Source organism: Lissotriton vulgaris, chromosome 5, assembly GCF_964263255.1.
Source record: "Lissotriton vulgaris chromosome 5, aLisVul1.2, whole genome shotgun sequence".
In the NCBI taxonomy this organism is placed as follows: domain Eukaryota; kingdom Metazoa; phylum Chordata; class Amphibia; order Caudata; family Salamandridae; genus Lissotriton; species Lissotriton vulgaris.
In genome coordinates this window covers 587562817-587576323 of record NC_141693.1, presented here as the reverse complement: position 1 = coordinate 587576323, position 13507 = coordinate 587562817, and the positions used below count along the sequence as shown (strand labels likewise).

Genomic DNA, 13507 nt, shown 5'->3' with positions numbered 1-13507 from the left:
ACATAATATGCACTTTGTGATCTGCTTGGTAAGTTCTTGGCAGCAGGCATATTAACCCTCTGCACTAGCTAATGATGTGTCAAAACATCCTCTAGACGATGCTACTAACTCTGTCCCTGAAGATTTTTAATCACCAGAGTTATCTTGACATTTTTATCATTGCTGGAAAATTGCTGGAGGCAAGGAATACAGCAGCAGGTGCTTTTAAAACCATAATATACAGCGCACCCACTCAAAGTCAGGGGCCTTTCCGGTGGTAGCGGTTGCTCTACCCTAGAGCCATCCCTGACCCTTCAGAGGCAAGGGGACTTCATCCTCCAATCAAGAGCACAACAGGAGGCGAATTTGCAGAGCGGTGGAGAAAGGAAGCATGGCCTGCGACCAACCCCCAACAATTCCACTCTGTTGGGCTTACTAGAGGTAATAGGTAGTCGGAGTCTGGTAGCTTGGGAATGCAGCACAAAGAGGGTGACTAAATCCATCTAAGGCTAAATACAGGCTCTAGACCGATAGCAAACAAGTACCGTAAGGGAAATTGGAAAATAACTTTGAAGAGAGAGTTCAAGAGGACGTGAACCGTTGAGAGGTAAATGGGTGGGTTCGGTTCAGTCCACCCAGAGGATTCAACACAGCGGGAAGGTCGGTGGCCAAGGAGGGCAGATCCCTTACTCAGGACAACCACCCGGGCTCACCTGGCCCCTGCAGGGTGCATTTCCTCTGCGGCGGTGTACTACGACTGGCTGCAGGTAGTCTGGGAAGGCTCTGTGGTGACAGGTGGCCCTCCGTTCCAGCGGAGGTTGTTGCAGTCCCCCTGGCAGCAGCTCTGCCATGTTCATAGGGCCAAAGAAGATTCGAACACCTCCGCGCCCTCCCCTGGCACCCAGTTCCAGCTGTCGGGGCAGCGAAGCACAGGCAGGGTACTCTGCTCCTGGTGTAACTATCGACTGGGGTGGACAATGTTCAGTTCTCCATGATTACATCACACCACCATGCAGGGAGTCCCACACCAGGCACCAGGGTCTGTGGCAATGTTGGCTACTCACCCGACCTATCTTGAAACACGGACTAAGGAGTCTAACCCGTGAGTGAGTCAGAGGACCGAGCAAAACCCTGTGGCACTAGGAATGTGAAGCCCTGCATGCTCCAGCTGAGGTGGGATCCCGCAGCCAAGCCAGCGGCAGGAGTACTACCGACCCTTCTCACCCGCTCCATTGGGGAGGTGGAGCATGAGCGTATGTGATGCGACCCGAAAGGTGGTGAACTATGCCTGGGCAGGGCGAAAGCTAAAAGAAACTCTGGTGGAGGTCCTTAGCGGTCCAGGGTTTAGTGGTGAAAGATTAATCGAACCAACGAATAGCTGGTTTCCTCAGGATAGCTGGCGCTCGGAGCCCCCAGTTTTCTCTTGTAAAGTGAATGATTAGAGGACCTATTCTCATACTTTAAATGAGTAGGAAGTGCGGCTCGCTCGAGTGGAGCTGGGCATGGAATATGAGTGCCTAGTGGGCCACTTTTGATATGTAGAACTGGCACTACTGGATGATCCGAATGCCGGGTTAAGGTGCCCAATGCCGACATTCATCAGAACCCAGAAAATGTGTTGGTTGATATAGACAACATGATGGGGGACTTGGAAGTCGGAACCTGCTAAGGAGTGTGTATCAACTCACCTGCCAAATCATCTACCCCTGAAAATGGATAGTGCTGTAGCATCGGACCCATTCCCAACCATCGATAGCACTGAGAGCCGCAGGGGCTAAGGAGCAACGAGTAGCAGGGCCACAGCAGTACGCACTGAAGCCTGGGGCAAGGGCCTGGGTGGAGCCACAGCAGGTTTATATCTTGGTGGTAGTATCAAACTTTCAAATGAGAACTTTGAAGGCTGAAGTGGAGAAGGGTTCCATGTGAACAGCAGTTGAACATGGGTCACTCAGTCATAGGAGCTAGGAGAGCACCATTGAGAAGAGAGAGGCAATGGCCTCCATTGGCCTTGGATGATCAAAAGGGAGTTAAGTTCAGATACCCAAAGACGGAGTGGTGGAACCAGGTGCCCTTGCAGTAACTCAAACCAGCCAGCAGGAGACCCAGAGAGAATTCTCTTTTCTTTGTGAAGGGCAGGGCACCCTGGAATTCAGTATAAAGATTGGCTCTCAGGGCCGGGTTGGTCGGGCTGGGGAACAAAGCAGGGCTGGGTGCGCATCGCATCTCTGGATGCGAGCCAGGCCCTTCCTGTGAATCAACCTAACTGAGGTCATCGCTTTATCCCCTGGGGCCGGCATTCTGCCTCAACTGCCACCTAGAAGCTGACTTAGAACTGGTGCGGACCACGGGGATCAGACTGTTGAAATAAAACAAATCATCTCGAAGGCCCGAGGCTGGTGTTGATGCAATGTGATTTTTGCCCAGTGCTCTGAATGTCAAAGTGAAGAAATTCCATGAAGCGTGAGTAAACGGCAGGGGTAACTAAGACTCTCTTAATCTAGTCTCAGTTGTAGTGGCTTTTACCTACTAGTGGTCCCACTGGTAACTGCCTCTACAGCACTAGACTCTGTAAAGAGAAATCTATAGAGACAGGCAAACATGATTCTATCATGGAGGCGAGCGTGATAGTGAAAAATGGCAAAGCAAACAAACACAATTCCAGATCCAGTAGTTCTCAGTAATTAAAAACCCTGTTAAGATGGCGAAAGACGATGCTGCCTTTTCCCGAAATTATTAACCTCCATGACGATTTTGTCAATCCAGCACCCGCTTCAGCAATGCAACTAGCAACAACAATTCAGGTCACGATATAGCACCCTGTTCACCCTCCGCAACAACAAACAAAGACACAAAAGTAGACCTCAGCAAAAAATCAACTTTGTGGCATCTTTAGCCAAGAATGACTCTGTTACATCCAACTTCAAAAATCTGTATGATATTTAGGAGGTCAACAAAGAAATGACTACCAAAGAAAGTGATTAAACAAAGAAAGTCACATATTGAAATACCCAAATGGCAAATATAAATGTGACCTGTGGAGAGACATATTGGGAAATTTTAGAGAACAAAGAAAACACATCTCCAACAAACATAAAGTCTTCTATCTGAAAACATATTGCTCAAAATGTGACAAGGAAGTTGAATACCACAATATTGCACGCCGTTATGCTAAATGCAAAGGAAGAACAAAAAAAGGAGAGCTGCAATTTCTGTGCAGCTTCTGTGACCTTATATTCAGGACAAAACTGGAGTTTTACAACATGCTGGGCATGCGCATCCTAGAGCGCAAAATGAGGCTAGACTTGCAGCTCTAGCAAGTAAACAAACTATGGTCATAGGAAGAACTACTGCTATTAGCAAAATTGGAAAAATTTTATGAAAACAAAAAAAATATTAATGCGCTGATGGTTCCGCATTTTGACAATAAAAACAGAAAACAAATTGCAGCCAAAAATAAGAGATAGAAGAGATAAGAGTAAAAAAACAACAAAGGATGTACAGCAAGCATCCAATATTACTGAAAATGACTCTTGCGATGAATCTGTTGTTGTAGTGGAAGCAGCAACAAAAATTTTGATGAACTGAATGATACAATCTCAGAAGTAGAGAAATACACTAAAAACGTAAAGCATCACAATGCTGCTGTGGATCTGATGGATGAGATAGTGACTTATGTTTCAGAGAACACCAGTGATATAAGTCCTATATCAGCAAATCAAAATGAACCAACTAGTGAACTCAATAATGAGCTAATGAACTGTGATCAAGATGAGCACCAGAATGACTCAGTGGAAAACAAAATAACAAAGAAAGATAAGAAAAGCTCAATCAAACACACAAGAAAAAGTATGCAAAAGCAAAGGGCAACTACAAGGAATACTAGGCAGTGTATAAAAAAGACCAAAAACAATTGCCAGTATAAACACTGATGAGGCAGAAGATGCCAATTGCCAAACCAGTGCTAATTATATCTTCTAATGCTATAAGGATATGTTTGAAAAAGAAAATGAGAAAAATCTCAAATTCATCCCAATTGACAGGATACCAGATGAATGGGAGATTGGAAGACTTTGTAAAGAAATTACACTGCTTGAAATAAATGATGCCTTCAATGAATCAAACTTAAAGAAAGCAGTGGGGCCTGACAAGATTGGCCTGAATGATTTGAACAATGTCCATAACAATCAACCTAGACTGCTGCCCAAAATCGTATCATCTTGGTTATCAATGAGAAGAGTCCCAGAAAGTATAAAAAGGACCCATCAATATTGATTCCAGAAATTTATTGATTAGCGAACTTAAGAAAATGAGTAACCGGCAATTAATTTCAATCAGGACAGCATTCATGACGTTATTCACAAAAATAATTAACAAAAAGACTCACATCATTCATTAGTCAGAATACAAGACAAAAAGGCTGCATGTTTCGAAAATCTGACTCTTCTGCAAAATATCAGAGAAGGGGCATGAAAAAACAAAGACTCATTAGCAATGGTGTTCAAGGATATCTCCAAAGCCTTTGACTCTATCAGCCATTGTCACATTCTACAGAGTTTTCAAAGGCACAACGTTTCTTTATACATCAGAAACATAACAAAAGACTTATATACTGACTAAGTCTGGGTGATAAACTCGGTTATGCTCGAGGAGTTTGCTGAGAATTCCGCACTCCACATTATGCAGAGCTCAGGGAGTTCTGAAAAACTCCACTCTGCAAGGGCTTTCACAGGCCCTGTTTTGTGTGGGAGTCAATATCTTACGGCCAGTCGAGGGTCCAGGTACTGGGAACAGGGGTCCATTGGGACAGGGAGGCTCCTCTAGCTTGGCTGGGTTCAGAAGTGCAGCCCATGTGCCCGGGTGTGGGCTCCGGCAGGTCCTGGGGTGCAGGATCCCACATCCTGTGGGCCGCTGAGCACCTGGGAGTCTGGCCCAGGGGTTTATTTGGCATGAGGAGGCTCCCCCAGCCTGGCTGGGTTCAGAAACAGGGACAGGCTCTGTGCCTAGGCTCCGGCGGGGCCTGGGGTGTGTCCTTCTGGCCCGGGGAGGCTCCCCCTGCTTGAATGGGGTCAGAAGCAGGGACCTGGCCTGGGGTCTGGCAGGCCCTGGTGTGTGGTAGCCCAAGTCCTGTGGCCAGCTGAGAGTCTGGGTGCCTTGGACAGGGGTCATCAGACCCATGGAGGTCCCCCTGTCTAGGCTGGGTTCAGAAGCACAAGTTGTGCCCCTAGGGCATGCCATGTGGCCCCCTCAAAATATAAATTAAAAAAATACAGAATTCTGGCCACGCCCCCAGGGATGGTGTCCCCAGGGCCGAAATTGGCATTGGGAGGGGGTCACGAGGCCCCCTTCATATTCTTTTCTTCTTTTTAATATAAAAAGGGGACAGGCCCTGGGAGATGTGGTACCAGGGCCCAAAAAATGGTAAAAGAAGGGGGCCACACAGCCCCCCTTCTAAAAAATAAAAAAGGCCATCATCTCCTTGGAGGACCCGCCGCCTCCCTGCATCACTCTGCAAATGCACCCATTGGCGTTTTGCAAGTTTGAAAATTAATTCCCCTTTAATACTGAGGGTCCCTGGGGGACAACTAGCCCACCAGGTACCTTCTCTCTAGTATGCGCCTAAGAGCTGAGTTGCAGATACCTCCAGTAAGCGCCACACACCTAGATTGCTGAGAGTGGTTGGAGGCCATGCCCCTTTTTATACCACTCTTCAAACACGCCTCTTGGCACACTGGCGATGGGGCGATGAGGTCCTCTTGTGTCCTGAGGACCTCAGGACACAAGTGGACTTCATCCCCTGAGCAGCAGTTCACCAGGAGCTGTGTTTGCACAGTGGTGTAAAAAGGGGGCATGGCCTCCAACCACTCTCAGCAATCTAGGTGTGTGGCGCTTACTGGAGGTATCTGGTGGGCTAGTTGGCGATGTATCTTTTATGCATATGTTCGCCCCCTAGTGGACGTTCATAGGAGGTTGCAGTCTTCTGGTACTTGTTGTTCCCATCAAATTTGTTCCTCTTTTTTACCCTCCATTGGGTGACTATAAAATGTGTTGGTTTTTTTTGGTCTCTTAATGTAAAGTCCGTTGCGCCCCAGGTCCAAATCATTTTCAAGTTTGACCGGGAACCCTGCCGAAGACGGTCTTCGGTGTCACCTGTCTGCCCTTGTTCGCTTGCACGGTCCAAAAAAGAAGGCTCAATTTCGGGGAGGCACTGGCATGCTTACAGGAGGTGCGTTGCTGCGATGGAGCCACATCGTTGAATATTTCACCAGGAATCCCCCTTGCAGAGGAAAGTTCAGCAACACACCAAAACAAAGCATATATTCTTTAATTATGAGACAAACGGCAATCCCGACATGTTTCATTCAGCCTTGAACTACTTCAAAGGTACGCCTCTCACGTAACATCAGGTGATTGGAAACAACAGTGATGTATCTTTTATGCATATGTTCGCCCCCTAGTGGGTGTCGATAGTAGGTTGCAAAGTCTTTTGGTACTTGTTGTTCCCATCATATTTGTTCCTCTTTTTTACCCTCCATTGGGTGATTGTAAAATGTGTTTCTATTGTTTTGGTCTCTGAATTTAAAGTCCGTTGTGCCCCAGGTCCAAACCATTTTCAAGTTTGACCGGGAACCCTGCCAAAGATGGTCTTCGGCGTCACCTGTCTGCCCTTGTTCGCTTGCAAGGTCCAACAAAGAAGGCTCAATTTCGGCAAGGCACTGGCGCGGTTAGGTGAGGTGCGTTGCTGCGATGGAGCCACATCGTTGAATATTTCACCAGGAATCCCCCTTGCAGAGGAAAGTTCAGCCGCACACCACAACGAAGCTTATATTCTTTAATTATGAGACAAACAGCAATCCCGACATGTTTCGTTCAGCCTTGAACTTCTTCAAAGGTACTCCTCTCACATAACATCAGGTGATTGGAAACAACAGCGATGTATCTTTTATGCATATGTTCGCCCCCTAGTGGGCATCCATAGTAGGTTGCAAAGTCTTTCGGTACTTGTTGTTCCCATCAAATTTGTTCCTCTTTTTTACCCTCCATTGGGTGATTGTAAAATGTGTTGTTTTTTTTTTGGTCTCTTAATGTAAAGTCCGTTGCGCCCCAGGTCCAAATCATTTTCAAGTTTGACCGGGAACCCTGCCGAAGACGGTCTTCGGTGTCACCTGTCTGCCCTTGTTCGCTTGCATGGTCCAAAACAGAAGGCTCAATTTCGGGGAGGCACTGGCATGCTTACAGGAGGTGCGTTGCTGCGATGGAGCCACATCGTTGAATATTTCACCAGGAATCCCCCTTGTAGAGGAAAGTTCAGCAACACACCAAAACAAAGCATATATTCTTTAATTATGAGACAAACGGCAATCCCAACATGTTTCATTCAGCCTTGAACTACTTCAAAGGTACGCCTCTCACGTAACATCAGGTGATTCGAATCAACATCGCTGTATCTTTTATGCATATGTTCGCCCCCTAGTGGGCGTCGATAGTAGGTTGCAAAGTCTTTTGGTACTTGTTGTTCCCATCATATTTGTTCCTCTTTTTTACCCTCCATTGGGTGATTGTAAAATGTGTTTGTATTGTTTTGGTCTCTGAATTTGAAGTCCGTTGTGCCCCAGGTCCAAACCATTTTCAAGTTTGACCGGGAACCCTGCCGAAGATGGTCTTCAGCGTCACCTGTCTGCCCTTGTTCGCTTGCGCTGTCCAACAAAGAAGGCTCAATTTCGGCAAGGCACTGGCGCGCTTAGGTGAGGTGCGTTGCTGCGATGGAGCCACATCGTTGAATATTTCACCAGGAATCCCCCTTGCAGAGGAAAGTTCAGCCGCACACCACAACGAAGCTTATATTCTTTAATTATGAGACAAACGGCAATCCCGACATGTTTCGTTCAGCCTTGAACTTCTTCAAAGGTACTCCTCTCACATAACATCAGGTGATTGGAAACAACAGCGATGTATCTTTTATGCATATGTTCGCCCCCTAGTGGGCGTCCATAGTAGGTTGCAAAGTCTTTCGGTACTTGTTGTTCCCATCAAATTTGTTCCTCTTTTTTACCCTCCATAGGGTGATTGTAAAATGTGTTTGTTTTGGTCTCTGAATGTAAAGTCCGTTGCGCCTCAGGTCCAAACCATTTTCAAGTTTGACCGGGAACCCTGCTGAAGATGGTCTTCAGCGTCACCTGTCTGCCCTTGTTCGCTTGCGCAGTCCAAAAAAGAAGCCTCAATTTCGGCAAGGCACTGGCGCGCTTAGGGGAGGTGCGTTGCTGCGATGGAGCCACATCGTTGAATATTTCACGAGGAATCCCCCTTACAGAGGAAAGTTCAGCCGCACACCACAACAAAGCTTATATTCTTTAATTATGAGACAAACGGCAATCCTGACATGTTTCGTTCAGCCTTGAACTTCTTCAAAGGTACGCTTCTCACATAACATCAGGTGATTGGAAACAACAGCGATGTATCTTTTATGCATATGTTCGCCCCCTAGTGGGCGTCCATAGTAGGTTGCAAAGTCTTTTGGTACTTGTTGTTCCCATCAAATTTGTTCCTCTTTTTTACCCTCCATTGGTTGATTGTAAAATGTGTTTGTTTTGTTTTGGTCTCTGAATGTAAAGTCCGTTGCGCCCCAGGTCCAAATCATTTTCAAGTTTGACCGGGAACCCTGCTGAAGATGGTCTTCAGCGTCACCTGTCTGCCCTTGTTCGCTTGCGCAGTCCAAAAAAGAAGGCTCAATTTCGGCAAGGCACTGGCGCGCTTAGGTGAGGTGCGTTGCTGCGATGGAGCCACATCGTTGAATATTTCACCAGGAATCCCCCTTGCAGAGGAAAGTTCAGCCGCACACCACAACGAAGCTTATATTCTTTAATTATGAGACAAACGGCAATCCCAACATGTTTCGTTCAGCCTTGAACTTCTTCAAAGGTACTCCTCTCACATAACATCAGGTGATTGGAAACAACAGCGATGTATCTTTTATGCATATGTTCGCCCCCTAGTGGGCGTCCATAGTAGGTTGCAAAGTCTTTCGGTACTTGTTGTTCCCATCAAATTTGTTCCTCTTTTTTACCCTCCATTGGGTGATTGTAAAATGTGTTTGTTTTGGTCTCTGAATGTAAAGTCCGTTGCGCCTCAGGTCCAAACCATTTTCAAGTTTGACCGGGAAGCCTGCTGAAGATGGTCTTCAGCGTCACCTGTCTGCCCTTGTTCGCTTGCGCAGTCCAAAAAAGAAGCCTCAATTTCGGCAAGGCACTGGCGCGCTTAGGGGAGGTGCGTTGCTGCGATGGAGCAACATCGTTGAATATTTCACGAGGAATCCCCCTTACAGAGGAAAGTTCAGCCACACACCACAACAAAGCTTATATTCTTTAATTATGAGACAAACGGCAATCCCGACATGTTTCGTTCAGCCTTGAACTTCTTCAAAGGTACGCTTCTCACATAACATCAGGTGATTGGAAACAACAGCGATGTATCTTTTATGCATATGTTCGCCCCCTAGTGGGCGTCCATAGTAGGTTGCAAAGTCTTTTGGTACTTGTTGTTCCCATCAAATTTGTTCCTCTTTTTTACCCTCCATTGGTTGATTGTAAAATGTGTTTGTTTTGTTTTGGTCTCTGAATGTAAAGTCCGTTGCGCCCCAGGTCCAAATCATTTTCAAGTTTGACCGGGAACCCTGCCGAAGACGGTCTTCGGTGTCACCTGTCTGCCCTTGTTCGCTTGCACGGTCCAAAACAGAAGGCTCAATTTCGGCAAGACACTGGCGCGCTTAGGGGAGGTACGTTGCTGCGATGGAGCCACATCGTTGAATATTTCACGAGGAATCCCCCTTGCAGAGGAAAGTTCAGCCGCACACCACAGCAAAGCTTATATTCTTTAATTATGAGACAAACGGCAATCCCGACATGTTTCGTTCAGCCTTGAACTTCTTCAAAGGTACGCCTCTCACATAACATCAGGTGATTGGAAACAACAGCGATGTATCTTTTATGCATATGTTCGCCCCCTAGTGGGCGTCCATAGTAGGTTGCAAAGTCTTTTGGTACTTGTTGTTCCCATCAAATTTGTTCCTCTTTTTTACCCTCCATTGGTTGATTGTAAAATGTGTTTGTTTTGTTTTGGTCTCTGAATGTAAAGTCCGTTGCGCCCCAGGTCCAAATCATTTTCAAGTTTGACCAGGAACCCTGCCGAAGATGGTCTTCAGCGTCACCTGTCTGCCAATGTTCGCTTGCGCGGTCCAACAAAGAAGTCTCAATTTCGGCAAGGCACTGGCGCGCTTAGGGGAGGTGCATTGCTGTGATGGAGCCACATCGTTGAATATTTCACGAGGAATCCCCCTTGCAGAGGAAAGTTCAGCAGCACACCACAACAAAGCTTATATTCTTTAATTATGAGACAAACGGCAATCCCGACATGCTTCGTTCAGCCTTAAACTTCTTCAAAGGTACTCCTTTCACATAACATCAGGTGATTGGAAACAACAGCGATGTATCTTTTATGCATATGTTCGCCCCCTAATGGGTGTCCATGGTAGGTTGCAAAGTCTTTTGGTACTTGTTTTTCCCATCAAATTTGTTCCTCTCTTTTACCCTCCATTGGGTGATTGTAAAATGTGTTTGTTTTGTTTTGGTCTCTGAATGTAAAGTCCGTTGCGCCCCAGGTCCAAACCATTTTCAAGTTTGACCGGGAACCCTGCTGAAGATGGTCTTCGGCTTCACCTGTCTGCCCTTGTTCGCTTGCGCGGTCCAACAAAGAAGGCTCAATTTCGGTAAGGCACTGGTGCACTTAGTGGAGATGCGTTGCTGTGATGGAGCCACATCGTTGAATATTTCACCAGGAATCCCCCTTGCAGAGGAAAGTTCAGCCGCACATCACAACGAAGCTTATATTCTTTAATTATGAGACAAACGGCAATCCCGACATGTTTCGTTCAGCCTTGAACTTCTTCAAAGGTACGCCTCTCACATATTATCAGGTGATTGGAAACAACAGTGATGTATCTTTTATGCATATGTTCGCCCCCTAGTGGGCGTCCATAGTAGGTTGCAAAGTCTTTTGTTACTTGTTGTTCCCATCAAATTTGTTCCTCTTTTTTACCCTCCATTGGTTGATTGTAAAATGTGTTTGTTTTGTTTTGGTCTCTGAATGTAAAGTCCATTGCGCCCCAGGTCCAAATCATTTTCAAGTTTGACCAGGAACCCTGCCGAAGATGGTCTTCAGCGTCACCTGTCTGCCAATGTTCGCTTGCGCGGTCCAACAAAGAAGGCTCAATTTCGGCAAGGCACTGGCGCGCTTAGGGGAGGTGCGTTGCTGCGATGGAGCCACATCATTGAGTATTTCACCAGGAATCCTCCTTGCAGAGGAAAGTTCAGCCGCACACCACAACGAAGCTTATATTCTTTAATTATGAGACAAACGGCAATACCGACATGTTTCGTTCAGCCTTGAACTTCTTCAAAGGTACGCCTCTCACATAACATCAGGTGATTGGAAACAACAGTGATATATCTTTTATTCATATGTTTGCCCCCTAGTGGGCGTCCATACTAGGTTGCAAAGTCTTTTGGTACTTGTTGTTCCTATCAAATTTGTTCCTCTTTTTTACCCTCCATTGGGTGATTGTAAAATGTGTTTGTTTTGTTTTGGTCTCTGAATGTAAAGTCCGTTGCGCCCCAGGTCCAAACCATTTTCAAGTTTGACCGGGAACCCTGCTGAAGATGGTCTTCAGCGTCACCTGTCTGCCCTTGTTCGCTTGCGCGGTCCAACAAAGAAGGCTCAATTTCGGCAAGGCACTGGCGCGCTTAGGGGAGGTGCGTTGCTGCGATGGAGCCACATCATTGAGTATTTCACCAGGAATCCTCCTTGCAGAGGAAAGTTCAGCCGCACACCACAACAAAGCTTATATTCTTTAATTATGAGACAAACGGCAATACCGACATGTTTCGTTCAGCCTTGAACTTCTTCAAAGGTACGCCTCTCACATAACATCAGGTGATTGGAAACAACAGTGATATATCTTTTATTCATATGTTTGCCCCCTAGTGGGCGTCCATACTAGGTTGCAAAGTCTTTTGGTACTTGTTGTTCCTATCAAATTTGTTCCTCTTTTTTACCCTCCATTGGGTGATTGTAAAATGTGTTTGTTTTGGTCTCTGAATGTAAAGTCCGTTGCGCCTCAGGTCCAAACCATTTTCAAGTTTGACCTGGAACCCTACCGAAGATGGTCTTCGGCGTCACCTGTCTGCCCTTGTTCGCTTGCGCATCCCAAAAAAGAAGGCTCAATTTTGGGCAGGCACTAGAGGGCTTATGGGAGGTGAGTTGCTGCGATGGAGCCACATCGTTGAATATTTCACCATGAATCCCCCTTGCAGAGTAAAGTTCAGCCGCACACCACAACAAAGCTTATATTCTTTAATTATGAGACAAACGGCAATCCCGACATGTTTCGTTCAGCCTTGAACTTCTTGAAAAAGGTACGCCTCTCACATAACATCAGGTGATTGGAAACAACAGCAATGTATCTTTTATGCATATGTTCGCCCCCTAGTGGGCGTCCATAGTAGGTTGCAAAGTCTTCTGGTACTTGTTGTTCCCATCATATTTCTTCCTCTTTTTTACCATCCATTGGGTGATTGTAAAATGTGTTTGTTTTTTTTGGTCTCTGAATGTAAAGTCCATTCCGCCCCAGGTCCAAACTATTTTCAAGTTTGACCGGGAACCCTTCCGAAGACTGCCTTCGGCATCACCTGTCTTCCCTTGTTCGCTTGCGCGGTCCAACAAAGAAGGCTCAATTTCGGGCAGGCACTGGTGCGCTTACGGGAGGTGCGTTGCTGCGATGGAGCCACATTGTTGAATATTTCACCAGGAATCCCCCTTGCAGAGGAAAGTTCAGCCGCACACCACAACAAAGCTTATATTCTTTAATTATGAGACAAGCAGCAATCCCTACATGTTTCGTTCAGACTTGAACTTCTTCAAAGGTACGCCTCTCACATATTATCAGGTGATTGGAAACAACGGCGATGTATCTTTTATGCATATGTTCGCCCCCTAGTGGGCGTCCATAGTAGGTTGCAAAGTCTTTTGGTACTTGTTGTTCCCATCAAATTTGTTCCTCTTTTTACCCTCCATTGGGTGATTGTAAAATGTGTTTGTTTTGTTTTGGTCTCTGAATGTGAAGTCCGTTGCGCCCCAGGTCCAATCCATTTTCAAGTTTGACCGGGGACCCTGCCGAAGATGGTCTTCAGCGTTACCTGTCTGCCCTTGTTCGCTTGCGCGGTCCAACAAAGAAGGCTCAATTTCGGCAAGGCACTGGCGCGCTTAGGGGAGGTGCGTTGCTGCGATGGAGCCACATCGTTGAATATTTCACCAGGAATCCCCCTTGCAGAGGAAAGTTCAGCCGCACACCACAACAAAGCTTATATTCTTTAATTATGAGACAAACGGCAATCCTGACATGTTTCGTTCTGCCTTGAACTTCTTCAGAGGTAAGCCTCTCACAGAACATCAGGTGATTGGAAACAACAGCGATGTATCT

The 13507-nt window shown here is 46.3% G+C and overlaps 1 pseudogene; it reads left to right on the top strand.

Moving 5' to 3' along the window:
• The first annotated feature begins 313 nt into the window (after nucleotides 1–313).
• LOC147711295 (28S ribosomal RNA) lies at nucleotides 314–2101 on the top strand (annotated as a pseudogene).
• The last annotated feature ends 11406 nt before the right edge of the window (nucleotides 2102–13507 follow it).